The following is a 14,987-nucleotide window of genomic DNA, read 5'->3' as shown; positions in this document are numbered from 1 at the left end:
AGTGCTTCCTGATTAGTGATCTTTTGCACTTGCTAAGTGCTTTCATTGTTGCAAAATTAGTTACAACACCTGCCCTGCCCCAACTGACAATAATGAATTAGGGGCTGATTAATGGATTTGAACCTCCAGCCTGGCTCCTGCTTGTCTCCCTTAGCTGTAATTCAGGACCTTTGTGGCATATGTGTAACTATTCTGAGGTTCAGAGCAGGGTCACATAATAGTTGCAACTGGCAACTGAACTCTGGAGGGGCCCCTCAGGAAGCACTACAGGAAATGGCTACTAATGATGAGCCTGAACTTTTGAACCTGGTAAGTAGTTTCAGTTTTGCTAAGATCGTATTTCTGCAATTTTGCGCTTATTCGCGGGGCGCGAAGTTGTACTGGGAAGCCGCGAACTCACGTGAACAGTGCGAGCAAGCCATGAAATCCGCTGCTCGCGGATTTGCGGATTTTGCGGGAGATTCGCGAATCTCGCGGATTGCGAATTTACCGAAAATCCGCAAAATCCGTGAGCGAAACGGATTTTCCGCCCATGCTTAATCATTTAATATTACTACATGCAAATAGTTCATTATAATTGCTAAGTCAATTGTGTAGACGGCGCTACCTCTCGACCAACACCATAAATCTCTAGCAGACAAGAAAACCCATAGAGTGTAAAGTGTACACATATCTCAATATCCCAGTATCTTAGGCTACGTCAAGCCTGTTACCTTCTTCAACATCTTCACAATAAGCACATAAACATCCAATATTCATCCAACTGCAACTCACAATCATATCAACAATAATAATTACGACTGGAACACACAATCAAATTAAAGCTCACATCTCCAATACAGCAACCACCTTCAAAACTACATCTAGTCAGTCTTCAGGTTCTGGGCTTTGGGCTATGGGATTCAGGCATTGTAATAATTCTGGGTATTTATTTATAGTTCTTCTTCTCATATCGTGAACTGTCCTTCTGCTACAAAATGTTCTGGGACGGGAATCAGTTCAAAATTTAAAATATCATGGTTTACTATCAAACAGAATATTTCCAACTCTATTTATTAATTGGCTTCTGGTTGATTAGATATTCATTGTTGTTTCAGAGAAGAAGAAAGAAATGCTTCATATAAATTATCATCACAATCATTAGTCACTTTTTTGTCAATAAAGAGATTTGGTATATTTTTAAAGGGTTTTATTTAATCATCTTTATTGTAACTCACAAGTTAAATCAAGATTAATCTCAATAGTCAGCATATGATAGAAAAATAATATCAATATTGGTTAATCAAATCATAAAATTAATTCATTAAAACATGTTCCATAAAGGAATAAGCCTGATATTCTAGTAATTGGGGAAAATGGATTTAATCAGATCCCATGAAGAGTTCTAGTCTGGGAGTGTGAGAGAAAAGCATAAAGGTTTTAGCATTTAAATCAGCTGAAATAGATCCAAAAATCAAAGCAAAGAACTTCCCCTGAACAGAGGTTCAGGAAAGTCATTAGTGTCTCAAAGCAATATGATAAAGTCTGGGGAAAATGGCATTGAAAGTGGGCAAAAAGAAGTGGTCATAAGGTCTGAGCCTACTCTAGGAGCATGCACTATCAAATACATCACATTTTACAAATCATTTGCAACATGCTGTTCTACTCATCTCCCATCAGCTAATCAGTGTCTGATGCTCTCCTGGGAACAGGATCACTCCTCAGCTTCCCATATAAATACATTAAGCCTCGGACAACAATGTTATGTTTGCAACTATACTATAATAACTATGTGCTCACATGGAGTTTGCTCATTCAGGCTTACTTTTCCAATATCAATTTTCTAAACAATAATCTATGTGGAAGGCAAAACATCTGTATTAATGAAAAAGAAAATATTTAGCAAAATCACCATTGAAGGGGAAAAAACTAAGTAGGTTAGAAAGTATAATTCACGTTTTAGACACTGCATTTCAATAAATGAAGTCTTCACTACCCCATCAAACCACAAAATGTGTTATGAGTAAACAGTGGCCTATGTATAAGAAGAAACATTCTGTGAAGATACTTGAATCAATATAAGCAACGTATTAATTATTATGACAACAGTGTCATGTAGAGATGAAGAATCAAACATGTTAGGTGTATTTAGCATTTTCTATTCAAGCTTGTGTTTCAAGCAGCATTGCTTTAGTAATTTTAAAGCCTAGTATGAGTAAATATGACAGCTTACAATTTTATGCATTCTGAACACCTTATTTTTATCAATCCTTGCACATGAATTCTGCACATTTAATTTTAAAATCTCTTTTACATTGTGAATACCCATTTAAACTTTAGAATCCCTACTATTTAGCCTGGGCATTGGTACCGTTTTGAATAATTAGGCACTGTTTCGTCCATTGAACAGGCAGCTCTTGGATTACTAATCTTATTGATTATGCATTTTGCTAACTCCGAAGAAGTATCCAGGGTGACTGGATAGCATACTCCAGGTGGACAGCATACTCCAGGTGGAAATGACTTACATCATGTGCTTTTTCAGGCAAAACTGTACAATGCAAGGTAGGGTGGCCTGTTGCAGTCAGCATTCTGAGACAAGGCACTGGTCTGGATCCACTCCTTCCTTACTGTCCAAACAAAGTGACTCAGACTACCCCCTGTCCTCTCAGAACCTAGAGAGATTAGCTGTAGAGTGCCCAAGGGATTTGTTTGAACCCCGTCTCTCTTCAACATATACATGGTCCCCCTCACAACCATCGTCAGAAGTCACACACTCAACATCATCTCCCTATCCCCAGCTGATTCTCTCCCACACCAATGAACCCATGACAACCAGAATCAACTTTCACAGTGGAATGAAGGCCGTTGCTACCCGGATGAAAGACAGCTGCCTTATGCTCACTCGGACAAGACTGGACAAGACCGAAGTACTCATCCTGGGACCCACCCCCTCGGCTTGGGACGACTCATGGTGGCCTGCTTCACTAGAACCCCTCCCACCCTTACAGATCAAACACGCAAACTTGGCATCATATGGGACTTTTCACTCACAATGAACTGACAAATCAATACAGTATCCTCATCCTGCTTCCACAGCTCTGCCTACTTCGAAGAACATTCAGATGAATCACCACAGAATCCAGAATGATGGTCACCCACGCACTCAACACCAGCAGCCTTGACTACTGCAATTCAATCTACACTGTCGTCACCAAGATACAGCTCAGAAAAATTCAGAACGTCCAAAACGCTGCACTCAGACTGGTCCTTGTCATCCCTGCAGCAGCCACATAACACAACACCTCCAACAACTCCACTGGCTCCCTATCAACAAGAGAATCAGCTTCAAGCTCCTCACACATGCCTACAAAGATCTCCACAGCACAGCACCAGAATATCTGAACCATCACAGTTCTCCTTCTTGGCCAAGTCCTTTCCAGCTGATTACTATCAATAATAACATCCCAACTATTGCAAGTCCAAACAGGCCTTGACACTTGTAATGTTTGAGATGTTGTGCACTGTAAAGCACTGCATTGTTCATTAGAACCATGTTTAAGCTAAAAGAAGTATGTACTTTGGAGAAACACAATGTGAACATTCAGTCAAATGTAAGAAATGTAAATCTCTCTTTTCACCAGCTTTTTCCTGCTTATACTTCTAAAACAGTAACAGAGTCATAAAACTTTTGAAGACCTTCCTGGGATCTCTGTTTAGCAGTCTTGAGACCTGGGTTTACACATTTCTCATCAAGTGTTTCTTGAAACTTGCACTGGTTTTCTTCTAGTCCATTGAAGAAATTGAATCATATAAATTCATCTACCAGATTTGGAAGTGATCGCCTAAATGAAGATGAACGTTAACAGTTAATTGCTCACTTCTCTTGTGAGCTCACATTGTTTCAGATGCGGCAAGAGTGGACAAAGAGCAGGTTCAGGATGCATATTTCCACACCAGAAAAATTTCAAGCCTCGATGGGCCATGTAGAGTTAGAAGAACTCCCTATGCTGCCCTGCCATGATTTCTGTACATTTAACAGTGCAGTAATTATCTGAAACTAAGGGGCATATTATCAAGACAGGCAATAAAATTATCGCCATTTTAGCGGCAGAAAACTGCCGCTAAAATGGCGATAATGGGCTTGTTAATATGCTCTATGGAATTCCAATTGAAGCCCATGTTAAATGCGAAGGACTTCTAACATGGGGTTCAATTGGAATTCCATAGAGCATATTATCAAGCCCATTACACTGTATTAGCGGCAGTTTTCTGCCGCTAAAACGGCGATGAAGGGTGATCTTTCTCCAAAGAGACCAGTGGCCTCTTTTTCCAGCGCAGAGTTGATTTGAAACCCATTTCCATTAGATATTCACTCTGCGCTCTCACAGTAGGAGGCTATTAATAGCTGCTGCTACTTACCACTGGCACAAAGACAGAAAAAAGCAGTGTGGTAAGAGATTTAGCATATATTAGAGGGGCAAATCAGAATTCTCATGCCCATTCTCTGTTTGATATAAGCGCCAGGGGAAAACATACCTTCCATTTAGATTCTTCAACTTGTAAACCTCATTTCACAATTGCGAGGAGACATTTGGGAGCCGATTCCGATTTGGGAGAAAAAACATCCATACGATTCGCATCCAGAGCCCTCTCCGTACGAATCATACCCGACCGTCCGAGTCGCGTATTACTATCCGTATTTCGTGAATCCGTCCGAATCGTCACGATCCGTACGTATTGAAAGGCTGAAACCGTGAACCGTACGACCCGCACACGTGCCGTACGACCCGACGAGTACGATCCAGAACGGGGTATGAGGACACGATTCATACGGTCCACGCCAGGTAAGGGCGATTCGTACGGAAAAGCACACAATCACATACACACCGTACGGTCCGTACACCCTGCGAACATGGGGTACGGTCCATACGCACCATGATCAAGGGGTACGGTGTGTACCCCCCCATGATCGCAAGGGTTCGCACAGTACCCCTGCGATCATGGGGGGTAGGCATCATACCTGGGGGGGTTGTTCCGTACCTGTTTCAAGGCGAACTCTGCTTTTACGGCTGTTTTCGGCTGTCGTAGGAAAAGGGTCGTACGGTGCGTACCCGACACGAATAATACTTGCTGGGTCAGAAAAACCACCCGCGAACCGTACGGATGTCGCGTACAGAGGGTTCAGAGGGAGAATTGTGCGGAGATTTGAATTGCACGGTTTTTGTAAGATTCGTACGGAGTCCTGCTCCCGGTACGAATCGTACTTCGTCGTACATGCGGTGGACATGGCAGGGTCCGAATCGTTCGGGAAAAATGCTCCGAAGGGCTATTCGGATCGGTTTTTCCCGAATCGGATTCGGCCCCTTAGACATTTCTACCTATCAAATACTCACTCCCCTGTACCTAAAATAATAAAAGAGACTATAAAATCTTGACAAGCATTCAGATGCTTATATCCAGCAATCAGTAAAGATGCAGCACACTACAGAGAATCCCCAAGTTCTTTTTTTAACCCAGATTGTATAATAAATAAATCCAGGCACTTAGTTAAAAATCTATTTTTTGATTCCGCCAAAAGATTTGCCTAAGAGAGTCAAGGAAACTAAAGAGAGGTACCCATTATTGACTGGTACAATCACTAGGCTTGGAGTTTAATCTCTCGGCCATTTAGCACTTTCAGTATAGACTATATCTCACTTACCTTCAACTTAATTCTATTTGTTATTAAGTGATGCTCCGCACCCAAGTTTCCTAGTTTTTAGATATTCCTAATTGTCTTTGAGACAGTGCTTCAGAACAAAGCGCAGATCACACCATCCTCCAACATGATGTGTGCCAGGTGGGGCACAAGAAACACTGGGGTGCAGGAGGAGCCATGGAGGGCAGAAAGCAGGCTGCATATGATCTCATACACCATAGGGTTGTTGTGCCACCGCCATCTCTTTCTTTTGTAGCACCCCAAAATCCATACCTGCCCTGGTCCCTAGAATTACCCCCTAGCACCCCAAAACCCATACCCACCCTGAACCCTAAAATTACCCCTGCCCCCCAACGCTCATACCCGCCCTGTACCCTAAAATGTCCCCCCTTGCACCACAAAACTCATACCCGCCCTGAATCCTAAAATTACCCCCTGGTACCCCAAAACCCATACCCACCCTTCTTTATGCTCTGCCACTCTCTGTCCCCACTCACTGTGTGTGTGAAGTGCCCCCTCTACCAATCTGTGCCTTGCCACTGTCTGTGCAAACTGACTGTGTGTGAAGCGCCCCCTCTCCCTTTCTGTGCCCTGCCACTCTGTGCCCACTCACAGTGTGTGTGAAGTGCCCACCCTACTCTCTATGTTCTGCCACTCTCTGTGCCCACTCACTGTGTGTGTGAAGAGCCCCCTCTACCACTCTGTGCCCTGCCACTGTCTGTGCCAACTAACTGTGTCTGTGAAGTGCCCCCTCTACCTCTCTGTGCTTTGTCACTTTGTGTCCACACTTAGTGTCCGTGAAATGTCCCCTCTCATTCTCTTTGCTCTGCCACTCTCTGTGCCCACTCACAGAGTGTTTGAAGTGTCCCCTCCAACTTGCTGGCATTCCCTGTGCCAACTCACTGAGTATGAGAAGTGACCCCTCTCCCTCTCTGCCACTCTCAGTGCCAGCTCACTCAGTGTGTGAAGTGCCCAATATCCCTTTCCGTAGTTACCCACTTGCTGTGCCAACTCACCATACATGTGAAATGACCCATCTCCCTCTATGCCAACTCACTGTGTGTGAAGTGCTTATATCGCTCCCTATGCTGGGCCATTCTCTGTCCCCCCTCACCATGTGTGAAGTGTCCCCTCTCTGTGTTCTGCCACTCTCTGTGCCCACTCAATGCATGTGTGAAGAGCCCCATCACCCTTTCTGTGCTCTGCCACTCACTTTCTATGCCCATCACTGTGTGTGTGAAGGGCCCCCTTTCTCTTTCTGTGTTCTGCCAACCATTTATTGTGTCTCGTCAGTCTACAATATAATACTCTGTACAAAGGGGGTGAAGTGGAGGAGCCATGGAGGGCAAATCTGGGCTTGATGAGCCTAGATCACTCCAGAGCTTTCACGATGGCCTGGGTCGCCTCCAGATTAATCTGGGCCTCCGCTTTGGCCACCTTGTCTGATGCACTCGACAGCTCCGTCTGCGCCTTCTCCAAGTTTGCCTTTGCAGGGTTGATGTTCAGCATGTCTAAAGGATACGCTTCCTCTGCCAGAAGCTGCACCGAGGAGTCTGGGTTGACCGTAACCGAGCCGCTGCTCACAAAGTACTTGGAAGCAACCCCTTCATCACTGAACACGGTAACAACACCAGGGGCCAGGACCTGGAGGGTAGGGACATGAGCAGGGAGGGGAGGATACCAAAGGACCCGGTCATGGTTGAGAACATCCACTTGCTTCACACTTGCACCATTAAAGAAGACCTCCGTCGGGGAACAGAAGGTGAAGCTCATGGGCCGCGGGCCCCCGGGGCCGCCTCTGCCGCCAGTGCTCACCAGGCCTGGCAGAAGGGGGGCGCGTAGCCGGAGCAGGCAGCGGACGACTGACAGCTGCATGGCGGACACGGGAAGACCAACCACTTTCTTTGCCCATCACTGTGTGTGTGTGTGTGTGAAGAGTCCCCTCTCCCTCTCTGTGCTCTGCTACTCTCTGTGCACACTCACAGTGGGCGTGAAGTGCCCCCTGTCCCTCTCTGTGCTCTGCCACTCTCTTTACGCACTCAGTGTGTGTAAAGGGCTCCTTATCCTTCTGTGTGCACTTCCACTCTATGTGCCCACTGACCATGTGCATAAAGTGTTCCCCTCCCTCACTGTGCTATACCACTCTTTGTGCCAACTCACTGTGTGTGTGAAGTGACCCCACTCCCTCTCAGTGCTCTGCCAATCTCTGTGTCAGCTGACCATGTGTGTGTAGTGACCCTACTCCCTCTTTGTGCTCTGCCACTCTGTGCCCACATACTGTGGACACAAAATGTTCCCTCTCCATCTCTGTGCTCTGCAACTCTGTATGAACTCACTGAGTTTGTGAAGTGACCCCTTTACCTCTTACCCACTTTCTGTGCCAGCTCACTGAGTGTGTGAAGTGCCTCATCTCCCTCTCAGAGTCATCCGCTTGCTGTGCCAACTCACCGTACATGTGAAGTGCCCCTCTCTCTGTCTCTTTGCTCTGCCATTCTCTATTCCCACTCACAGTGTGTGTGTGTGAAGTCCGGCCCGGCAATAAAAAGATGCCCCCATCAATAAAAAGATGAGCAGAAAACTAAGGCAGTGACTGACAGACACTAAGGGGCCCATTAGGATGGCGGGCGGATTGCCTCCGCCAGGGTAGCGGTGGCCACCGCCACCCTGGCGGAGGCAATCCGCCCGCCATCCTTCCCTGCATTCCCCCCCGCCATATTACGATGGCGGAGGGGACCGCAGCGGTGACAAACACCGCCCGCATGTTTTCCGCCCCGGTCGCCTTGCGGCTGGGGCGGAAAACCAGTAACATGGTGGCGGTGTCTGTTAGACACCGCCCGCCATATTACAATGGTCTGGTCTCAATGCCTTTCCGTGGCGGCAATGCCGCCACGGAAAGGCATGCGGTGTTCACTCTGGGGCCCCCTGTGGGCCCCCTGAGTGCAGTACAGGTGGGGGGTGCACATGGGGGGTTACCTATGGTACCCCCCTTTATTTGCATATACAAAGCGGCAGGCACCGCGCGGTGCCTGCCGCTTTGTATATGCAAATGCTGACAAGCATTTCTAGCATTGTGGCGGGCGGTGCTGAGCGCTCCGCCCGCCACAATGCTAGAAATGCAGGATGTGCCCACCACAGTGGCGGACACATCCTAATGCCACCCCCGGGACCCCCGCCCTTATGGCGGGCGGTCCCATTCCCCGCTAGGATGATGGGCGGACAAAGTCCGCCCGTCATCCTAATAGGCCCCTTAGCATGGGCGTCTGCAGGGGGGGCAAGGAGGGGCACTCCAGGGGGGGCAAGCGCCCCTCCTTGTCACCCCCTGCGGACGCCCATGGCAGTCCACTTTATTTTAAGGCACATTAAATAAAAAGACTTGCAAACGTTTTTTAGCTCCGATATTACGCGATGCAAATGTTAAATATACAAATTAGGGCTCTTTTCTTACAACAATTAAGTTTTCTGAGTACAAGGCGGGCAGTAATGAACTACATGAGATGCTCATGGTCTGTCAGGAAGAAATATGGAGTACACTGGCGCGTGTTTAAATTTATGTTTTTTGTTTGTTGAGAGCATGCTTGTTTAGTTTTCTATTTTCTATTATATTGGAAATGATTTTAATTCAATGTTATGCTCTATGCTTGTATTTTTAAAGAAAAGCTGAATAAAGATATTTGACAGACTGACAGTGCACTACAGTTTAGAAGATGACTTTGAATGTTTTTATGTTTTAGAAGTTGTCATCTCATAAAGGCAGTGTAACTTATATATCAATATAGAAACCCTTCAACACAGTGAACTGCTACTGAACACATTGGAGCTGATTCACATACATATATATGAGAATGGGAAGCAGTAATACAAGAGAACTCGTTTACTCAATCTTGCATGCCTTTGTGACTCAGCCTCCTAAATGTCGAACTCCCTATTAGTAAAAGTGCAAAGAGGGCACAGTCCTCTCTATTTGAGATCATTTTTTTGATAAATGTTTCCTGAATATTCCCAAGACCTCCCTTTATATATGTTGAGAGACAAATCCACAAAGGCAGGTAAGAGTAAGTGAAACAGTACTACAGGGGTCGTACGTTATGTACTCCTAAATGCCTTTGTGAATACCCCTCATTGGCTTCAAACACGTCAAATTTTCCATCACTATTTTAAGAGGACCGTGTGATTGAAGGTCTCATTACCAATGCATTGGTTTGTTAGTGCAGTACTACCACGTAGGGGACAAATATAGCTGATGCTTTGGGATTTCAGTTGGTCAGTATTAATATCTGATTCTGAGTTGGGGATGTGTTAAACCTGTCAGCCTTAAGCTGGTCTTTCCCAATTGTTTTGTCTTACTATTTTGCGGATCTTGGTTTTGTTGGCCTTGGGACTCTGTGCGCTTATAATTGCTAACCAGTGCCAAAGAGTTGGTGCTCACTCCCTAAAACAGGGGAACATTGGCTTAGACCTAATTAGCACATTTAATTTACTTGTAAGTCCCCTAGTACAGTGGTACTACATGTACTCAGGGCCTGCAAATTAAATGTTACTAGTGAGTCTGCAACACAAATGATGCCCCCCACTTAACTGGCCTTTTAAACATGTCCAATGACTGCTCTGACAGCCTGTGTGTGCAGTTTAAACTGCCCTTTTGACCTCGAAAAATAAACCTCTTGCGAAAATTAGGTCGTAATGCACTCTGTTGCTCAATATTCAAACTATATTCACAATGTTTAGCTCATTAAAGAAAACATTGCATGCAATGCTGTAAGGGGGGTCTCGCCCTGAAATAAATGATTCAACAATAACTAGAACAAATGTCTGAGAACTAGTGTGCACTGCTGTGCCCTAGGGCTTCCAGTATTCACAAGTAATCAGCCTTAAAGTCCAAATTCCAATTAACAGTTGGTGCTCTAAACAAGCAATGTTTTTAATCCAGTTGATTGTAGAAATCAAGAAAAAAATCACAAATGTTGACATCACACTTGTAACTGTAATTGAACTACAAATGGATTTGAAGTTTGCTTGTTTGGAGCGTCAATTGTTAATTGGACTGTGATTTAAGACTGATTACTTTTGCATGCTAGAAGCTCTAGGGCACAGCAGTGCATGCTGGTTCGAGGGCATTCATTTTAGCTATATTGGCAAAATAAACCTATTGCCAGGCATAAACCTTCCTTTCTAATACATATACGTCACCCCTACTGTAGGCCCTAACCAGGCTAAAGGGCAAGTTGTTGTGTATGTAAAAAGTCTGAAATTTTCCTTTAAGTTTTACATGTTCTAGTAGTAAAGACACTTACATTTGTTTTTCACTACAGTAAGGCGTGCCTCTTCCGTAGGATAACATGTGGTTACCATATTGCATTTAATAGGTGATAACTTTCAATTTGGAGTAAGTAGGAAAGTCAAGTTTGGGGTCTAAAGAATTGAAATTTAAAACCCTCTTTAATGGAAAGTTGTTTTTTAAGTCACAGTTTTAAAAATGCAACTTTTAGAAATTTGGCATTTTTGACCCAACCACTTGTTGCCTGCAGCCTGTAACCTGGGTCATATGACTAGGTGTAGCTGGTGGTTAGTCTTTGTGTATTGCTGCCAGACAGTGAGGCAGAGTTGGAATAGGTTTTGACAGTATGGGCTGCCTCTGACTTTGATCGGGGGAGGAGCTGTCACTTATCACACTTGCACATCAAAATCCTCTGCAGGGCACCCATTACAAAGGGTTTGACACTAGTCTTTTGTGCGACCAGACATGCTGGGGCCACAATCATCTTTGGGGTTGAAAACATCCAGAATCTTCTCCTACTTCAAAGCTGGCAAAATGTATAAATATTGCACTCTCAGACCCAATTCTTCAGTACACCTCTGGACCTATGGAAGACTCAGAAGGACTGCTGTGCTGCTCTGCAAGTAGGACTGCTACTCTGTGTGAGAACGTCTGTACCAGCATATTGACCCTGTGATCACCAGAGTGGCTCCAAGGGCTAGTTGGCTAACTTCCTGATCAGGGCCTCAGGGACAGAAAAGATTCCACCCATCTTAAACCCAGAACCTGGACTCTTTCTGCTGTGAGTGCTATCTCCCAAGTGGAGACACCCAGTCCTTGCCCACTGGAAGTGGGCCTGAAGGTGCTCTTTAAGCTGAACTTTGGCCTTATTGGCAGAACCAATGCTGCGTGATTCACCTCCTAACAACTCTGCATCAGAACAAGCATTGCATGATGGATCTCCGAAGCAGGACTTTGAATCCCACAGCTCCTAGGGACTGACGCTGTACAATGCATCCTCAAAATACACCACAAGCCTTCTTCGATAGCACCCTCAATGATGATGCAGGACCGCATTTCAACCCTCTGTTTCTTCTGAACCGCTGATGTCCACATCATCCTCGAACTCGCAATGCTCCGCAGCCAGAATTTAAGATACCTTGTTCAGTAAGCCTAACTTGTTCCCTGTATCTGGCCTGCACTCCATCGCAGTTGGCCTAAACTTTTGTCTTAGTTCCGGTCAGGCACGACCAGATATCCACAGTTGGCACTTTGTGATTCTAGGCACAATTTTCACTAAAATCTTGAAAACTGCATATCGCTGGTTCTACTGAATGAGGTTTTTGTCTCAAATAATAAAATACATTTTGCTCTATTATTCTAAATTGGTGTGTGCTTTTTCTTGTGTTGTGTTCTCACTTTATTAGTGCATAAATAGTTTACACATTGCTTCTAAGTTAAGACTCACTGCTTTTGTACCAAGCTACCGGAGGGTTAAGCACAGGTTGCAGTTTTCTTGTGTTTTATGCTGACAAGAATTATAGTTGCTGCTTGCGTAGGGTTTCACCCCCTCAATCAATAACCCAACTTCCTACAGGATGTCAAAATGGGGCATAATGTGCAGTATTAGAGTTTTTGCAGCCAGTTTGCACTCTGACATTTGTGCCCATAATTTTATTGACATAGTTAAAAAAAGACTTTTCAAGCAATTATGACAACAGCGTTGCAGTCTAGCCAAAGGGTGTACATATCACAAATCAAATAATTAACAAATGCCTCAATAAATTATATATTACACTCTACATGGCAATAAGGGCTGTACCTCCCTTTTCACCCAAACATAATCCTCTCTTTCCCATACACAATGTCAACTTCAGAGGGGAACCCACACCCAGCAGATCTCACCATGCCTGATGTCCCATGGGTCAAAAGCTACCCAAGAATGTAACACACGCTAGCTAAAATGGTATACAGTTATAATATCGAGTAAAAAATATAGAATGGGCAAAATATCGAGTTAAAAATATAGAATGGGCAAAATATCGAATGGACAGAATATAGACTATAAAAATATCGAATAGAATAGCAGTAATATCGAATCCAAAATATAGAATGGACAAAATATCGAATGGACAGAATATAGACAACAAAAATATCTATGGACAGAATATAGACAACAAAAATATCGAATTTTAGGTAAGTAAGTTAGTATTTATTTTTAATAATGTGTAAGTGTTTTTTATGTTAGTATATGTGTTAAAAGCGTATTTTTATTTTATAATTTATTTTAATTAATTCATTTTATGGTATTTAATTTTTGCGTAATATAGTTCTGGAGCGGGTTGTGGGTTTATAGGGGAATAGGGTGGGAAGTAATTTAAATATGATTAATTAAATATTTTTATTTATTTATTGGCATTTATTTTGAATCAATTGTTAATTAATTTTTATTTGGTAATTGATTAAAATATAATTGGTAATTTATTTTTAATAATTGATTAATTGATAATTATGTTACTTTTTATTTATTTATTTTCTGTAGCGGGTTGTGAGTTTATAGGGGAATAGGGTGGGAAGTAATTTAAATATAATTAAGTAAATATTTTAATTTATATATTGGTATTTATTTTAAATTAATTGTTAATTAATTTTTAATTGGTAAATCATTTAAATATAATTGGTACTTAATTTTTATTAATTGATTAATTAATAATTATGTTAATTTTATTAATTTATTTTCTGTAGTGGGTTGTGGGTTTATAGGGGAATTGGGTGGGAAGTAATTTAATTATAAATAATTAAATATTTTTATTTATTTATTGATATTTATTTTGAATTCATTGTTAAAGAATTTTTGATTGGTAATTAATTAAAATATAATTGGTAATTCATTTTTATTAATTGATTAATTGATAATTATGTTCATTTTATTAATTTATTTTCTGTAGCTGGTTGTGGGTTTATAGGGGAATTGGGTGGGAAGTAATTTAGTTGTAATAAATTAATTTTTTAATTTATTAATTGGTATTTATTTTGAATTAATTGTTAATTATTTTTCATTTGTTAATTAATTAATTGTTATTGGTAAATACATTGTATTAATAGGTAATTATTTTTAAGTAATTCATTTTTAAATATTTTTAATTGATTAATTATTATATTATATTAAATTGGTAATTATTTTAATTAATTTGTAATTGGTGTTAATATTTAATTTATTTTTAGTCATATATGAAGTATTTACTTTCCCTACTGTTGCTCTCCTTGGAGTGGGAATAGTAATTTTTATCCTCCTGCTATGCAATGCTTTCCCTACTGTTGTCCTCCCTGGAGTGGGAATAGTCATTTTTGCCCCTACGCTATCCAACGCTTGCCCTACTGTTGCACTCCCTGGAGTGAGAATAGTAATTTTTACCCCTACGCTATCCAACACTTTTCCTACTGTTGCAATCTCTGGAGTGGGAATAGTAATTTTTACCCCTACTCTATCCAATGCTTTTCCTACTGTTGCACTCACTGGAGTGGGAATAGTAATTTTTACCCCTACGCTATCCATTGCTTGCCCTACTGTTGCACTCCCTGGAGTGGGAATAGTAATTTTTACCCCTACGCTATCCAACGCTTGCCCTACTGTTACACTCCCTGGAGAGGCAATAGTAATTTTTACCCTCCTGCTATACAATGCTTTCCCTACTGTTGTCCTCCCTGGAGAGGAAATAGTAATTTTTACCCCTACGCTATCCAACGCTTGCCCTACTGTTGCACTCCCTGGAGTGGGAATAGTAATTTTTACCCTCCCGGTATCCAATGCTTTCTCTACTGTTGCCCTCCCTGGAGTGGGAATAATAATTTTTACCCCTACGCTATCCAACGCTTTTCCTACTGTTGCACTCACTGGATTGGGAATAGTAATTTTTACCCCTACGCTATCCAACGCTTGCCCTACTGTTGCACACCCTGGAGGGGGAATAGTAATTTTTACCCCTACGCTATCCAACACTTTTCCTACTGTTGCACTCTCTGGAGTGGGAATAGTAATTTTTACCCCTACGC

General features: G+C 42.7%; 1 pseudogene; it reads right to left on the bottom strand.

Moving 5' to 3' along the window:
* Positions 1-6,959: 6,959 nt before the first annotated feature.
* Positions 6,960-7,555, bottom strand: LOC147664187 (ATP synthase F(1) complex subunit delta, mitochondrial pseudogene; annotated as a pseudogene).
* Between the last annotated feature and the right edge of the window lie 7,432 nt (positions 7,556-14,987).

Source organism: Lissotriton vulgaris, unplaced genomic scaffold (assembly GCF_964263255.1).
Source record: "Lissotriton vulgaris unplaced genomic scaffold, aLisVul1.2 SCAFFOLD_1910, whole genome shotgun sequence".
Lineage (NCBI taxonomy): Eukaryota > Metazoa > Chordata > Amphibia > Caudata > Salamandridae > Lissotriton > Lissotriton vulgaris.
This window is presented reverse-complemented; position numbering and strand designations above follow the sequence as displayed.